The sequence below is a fragment of the Pleuronectes platessa genome, chromosome 12 (assembly GCF_947347685.1).
Source record: "Pleuronectes platessa chromosome 12, fPlePla1.1, whole genome shotgun sequence".
Classification (NCBI taxonomy): domain Eukaryota; kingdom Metazoa; phylum Chordata; class Actinopteri; order Pleuronectiformes; family Pleuronectidae; genus Pleuronectes; species Pleuronectes platessa.
This window is the reverse complement of record NC_070637.1, coordinates 8,296,251-8,301,798: the sequence shown is the minus strand read 5'-3', so window position 1 is coordinate 8,301,798 and position 5,548 is coordinate 8,296,251.

Below are 5,548 nucleotides of genomic sequence, written 5' to 3'. Positions count from 1 at the left end.
TTATCAATATACAGTACAGTCAAATTATTTAACATTAAGGGTAAAGGCTTGAAAATAGCTTACGCCAGTGAGTATAAGTTTTGCCAGCGTCACCCTTGTTTTCCATGAATCAGGAGAATGTTGAAAACATACTGGGAGGATGGTAGCATCAAAACAAACATGTCCTCAGTAATTAAAACAGGCAGCGGAGGAGAATACGAACTCAGTATTATCTTTTGGACATGCATAACAATTACTTTGGGTAACTCAGGCTTGTATTAGTTTCCTAGAAGAAGATATTTTTCAAATGGAGTCATGTTACAGAGCTTTATATGAAGTCTTACACCATGTGTGTTTTTCATGATGCAAAGATTGACTTAGTTTTTTATATGTGTAACTAGTTTACAAGCAGTTTTTGTTAGAGACTCAATAATAATATGATAAGACGTGGCAGCAGGCTGTTAAAATGTTTGTCTTGTACGATAGAATCAATGTGTTAAGTATCTTTTTCACAAGGATTGCTCCACTCTTCTGTCATATTTCCCCCTTTTCATTCACTGTAGGCTCTCATCAATGCTAACAGGCTTGGGTGTTCTGTAGTAACGCTGCACTGTTGCAGTTCTGATGGGATTATCCTAAAAGCCACATTGGATTCTAGTGGATTTCACTCTACACAGTAATCCTGTAGAGCGGGACTGGCCTAACTAACTCATTTAAATTGTTTCTGTACGCCAGAGTATTTCCTGTTTATTCTCCAGCCTAAATGAGTGGAATGTTTCAACTTTCAGCGTCTAGAGTGAATATTGAGCAGCTATTGTAATAAATGTTTTATGCATGTGTTTCTGGTGCAGGTCTACCCCCCAAACGGGGCACATTTGTTTTATTTGCTGATGAAATGACTGAAATAAATGGGACTTCCGACAATGCAGATTTGGTTGTTTTGTTCTAATTTTGTTGAAGCAGTAAATCGTATACTCTATGCCCCTAAATACAAACATCATCATTGCGGAAATATCAGTTTAGTTTATACAAAATAAATACAAAATACATAAATGAAATGTTAAACTAAGTCTGCGTTGTGGTAGAAACCTTCAATGGGTTATATGAAAAACACACCCAAATTTAAACAGAAAAGAATAAATACAAAACATACAAAAACTTCAATACCGGTTATGTATAAGTATGGACATATATAAGTGTGGGAAGATTATATGCCATAAATACAACTGTATAACAGAATTCAAAAGAGGTCATTTTCATTGCAAACAGCAGGTCAAAAACTGCATCTAAAACAATAAGATACATTTTGACATTTTAAATTTTACTTTGAAAACAAATGCACATATTTTTAACATGTTAATATCAAAAATAGAGAACTGCACTTGGTAAAGCAGCTTTGGATGAATAAACAAATATTTTGTACAGATATGTTGGAAAACTACTTGCCCATATAATATTGCAGTATGTTAAAAATAAGCTATAATATAACGATAAAAACGCCTGTTGTGTACAAACCCTCTTGAGTAACAGTTTGCGGTGACAAAACACCCTGTTCCTCCCAAAAGAGTCACACGGCTAAAATGTTGATGCAACATTAGTTCCCTTTTTATTATGATCTCTAACATATTTCTTATTTCCTGCAATTAAAATTATTTTAGACCTTTTCAAACTTAAACTGAGGAGATCTAAATTAATGGCATTGTTAGAAGTTTTGACTTAAAATGTTTTTAAATGTATAGAAATGAGAACTAGATCAGCACCATATCTGATTTTATATTGTGTTTACAACACCATGACCCAGGGGAACATCCATGAGGGTGATATTTTTCTCTAACTTTATGTCTGATCTGTATAAACCCCAAACACAAGACACAGCATAAAGTGAGAGCATATTTTTCCTTTTGATAGTTTTTCTCCACAGAGAAAACCTGCCTCTGCAGCCTGCACATGTGGAACATTAAACAGCAGTCATATTGAAATATAGGAAACAATACAGAGCTGTAACAGCAGCCATTAGCAGTTTGCAGCACACAGGTGCACAGAAGTTTTGGCTGGTATATGAAGACAACCCTGCACAAACGAGCATGTTGTCTGATGGATGCAGCTTGTTGATGCAGAGTGTGTATGGTTCCTGCACAGACAAACTTTTTCCACCTTCACCCTGCTGAAAAAAAACAGCAACAAACATGGACCAACCTCACAGTAAATATTCTACACATGCTGCGGCAACGTTCTCAGGAGTCCCGAAAAAAGAACAACTAAACCTTCGGTTGTCAACTCAAGCATAGCGCTAATGGGCAGGTACAGTCTAGACGTCCTATGTTTCTCTGTGCTCCAGCTCTGCCCCAGCCCCTCTGCAAATCTGTCTTCACACCCTTCCCCCTGCAGGAGGTGGGCACTTCGGCTCCTAATCCGTGGAGTGCCGGAGTTGTGAGCCATGTGGGCCATTTCCACGGCAGGGCTCGGAATCCTGAAGTGGAGATAATCAATAGTTAATGGAGCAGAAATGTAATGACAGTGAAGGATGGCATTTCAACCTCAGGGAAGGTGCAGCAGCAGAGAACAGTGCTGCGTGTACGCCGATGTGTGCCCAGGGCAATTATGAGTTCACAGCCAGCTTCTAATGCTAAATTAATGACTTCCCTTTTCAACCTGACACAGGAAGGAGTGAGCGGCTCGCGTTTGGAGCATGCTGCCGTCGTGCGGTTTTGAAAAGCAATTCATGGGCAAATAAGTAGGTAAATAAAGATTTTTAGGGTTATAACCGCTGAGGGTAAATTGGATGGTAGGGCTGTTCTCAATCGCTACTAAAACTCATGTATAGTCTAAATATATTCTTCAGCCTCCTAATTAATGTTTTACTTTGTCTTTGGTATTCTTTCAGTAGTTTTCCACAGGATTTGTATTGGCCATTGTTGTTATCATAATGTTTAATACTTAGACTAACTTTATAACAATAAAGTTTGAATAATACTTCAAATAATCTGTATTACTATGATCTATTCAAAGATGAAATGAATAGTTCTTGTTGTCTTCTTTCATTTAGCCTCTATTATGTTTCTTTGGAAGCAGTAAAGTCCTTCATTGGTCCTGTTGCCTGATGTCTGTGTGTATCCAGGCCAGGAAACTTAAGCACGCTGAGGTTAGGTCCTGAGCATTGCTTTCTGTATTTAAAGAATTGACCAAGGTTCATGTTTTTGTGACATAGTTTGAACTGGTCAGTTTTGGTTTCACATTCTTATTGAGGGACGACTTTTGTATGACATACATACCAGCTGTGGTCATCTATACTTGACATTGATTGGTTTGTAGATGTGTTTTTTTTAATAAAGTGAATTTAAAAGTCTTTCTGTTTGAATGGAGAAAATGAGTGAACCGGTTCACTTCATTAATTTCGTGGCCACTGTAACATCATTATGGTTTTACTATCAGCACAATTCAAGTTCGTAAATCGTAAAATGCATTCATCTGCGAAAAACATATGTTAATTTGGCAACTAAATGAATGTGAACCGGCTCATTGGTTTTCTCCATTCAAACAGAAAAGTACCTTTTTCAAACATAAAACAGTATGAGGTGAAGACTACAAATAATCACAACGCTTATTTTTCTTCTTCTATTGTTTAATGCTTTCTCAACTTCCTGCAATAGGTCTGAAAGTCAGAGCTATTCAAAATAGTGTTTTCACACTTTAAACGATCCGATTCATTGCTCAGTTTATTTTGGACAGAGATCACCTCTTATGGTCTGTTGGTCAGCACATTTCGCACCTGTTATTTTAGTTATTTTTAACTAATTTTTTATTTTTGTTTTGTGTTAACTGGAAAGGTACAAGGTCTGGACCAAAGTAGGCAGGTGTGAAAATGCCCTTGGGTATAAAAGTCCTTGAAAGAAAACTAAAGTCATTTCATCATGGCACCAACCTCAGCTGTATCACTGGGGGAAAACACGAGCCCAGTGTTTCTAAAATCTTAGCTCTGCCCTGCACTATAGCAAATGATGTACCTATATTATTCAGGCATTAACACTGACAGTTATCTACATGTCTAATTCCCTCCTCGTATAATGTGCTGTGGTCTTTTCTCATTCAGCAACAAATTAACCAGGGACCAAACTGTGACACAGAAACCACTCTCTAATTCCAGATAATGAAGTAAAGTTAATCAGGTGTGTGTGTGTGTGTGTGTGTGTGTGTGTGTGTGTGTGTGTGTTTGTGTGTGTGTGTGTGTGTGCATACTAATTTGTATTACCTTTGTAGGACCCTTTTCCAGCATTTGATACTGACCAGTACACCTTAAGGGGACCAAAGCTTGCTCATACTGAGACATAATATAATTTCTGAGGTCCTGGTTAAGGTTATTGAAGAGATGTGAATAGTGGTCAGGTTAAGGTTAGGGTTAGGCATGAATTGGTCATGTTTAAGGTAATAGAGATAAGGAGTTTGGTGCTGCTGTACAATGAATGAAAGTCAATGCAAACCTGTGTGTGTGTGTGTGTGTGTGTGTGTGTGTGTGTGTGTGTGAATATGTACATATTATAATTTTTGTTTCACTTTCTATATATACTATATCTTGTGAGGACCATTTTGTGCCTAGACGTTAGGGTCCTTAGTCCTCATTTTTACAAAGTGCTGTTTGAGGAAAAATACTTTTAGTTGGGTAGGGTTTGGGACTTTATGTATGGACACTTTTAAAACTGTTGCTGTACCTAAACGGTGGCAGAAGCGACACCTTTTCTTCCAATATTGGTCCATGATATTTTTTTTGAGTGGCTAAGATAGTGATGTTCACGTTGCCTGTGAGTAGAAGTAAGTACTTCAGTATAGCTCACGCACAGAAATGAACTCCAAAATCTATGCTGCATGTGATTGGGATTGTGAGTTTGGTGCCCAACCTAGTCAAGACTTGCTTTTAGAGTTGGCTGGTCCTCACAAACTCCATGAGCAGTTTGAGGGCAAAGACATGGGTTTAGGTCTATGATTAGGACTAGGTGTAGGTTAGGGTGAGGCTGAGAGAGAGAGCGAGAGCGAGAGAGAGAGAGAGAGAGAGAGAGAGAGAGAGAGAGAGAGAGAGAGAGAGAGAGAGAGAGGGGGAGAGAGAGACGACCTGTGAAACATCCTTGGGTTAATTGACTGCCTATTGTTCCTCGGTCATTTCGAAGTGCTCCATCTAGTGGTCCCTCGGCTGAATGTGACTCTCTCTCTCTCTCTCTCTCTCTCTCTCTCTCTCTCTCTCTCTCTCTCTCTCTCTCTCTCTCTCTCTCTCTCTCTCCCTCCATCCCTCCTCTGCCCTACCCCCACTCCCCTCCCTCCCCGTCCATTGATTTAATAATTTATTTATTTTTGTCACCGTGAGAAATAAAGTGCCAGCAGAGAGCAGGGGCATCAGTAGCAGCAGCAGCAGCAGCGCGGCTCCTGAGCACACAGGCGGCGGGTGGATCATCGCCCTCCTCCCTCTCTCCCTCTCTCCCTCACCCTCTCAGTCCCTGCGCCGATCAAAGTTGTGCGCGTGGCGCTGAAGGACCTGCGAGCGTCCTCTGGGGAAACAGTGCATTTGACTGGCTTAACGAGC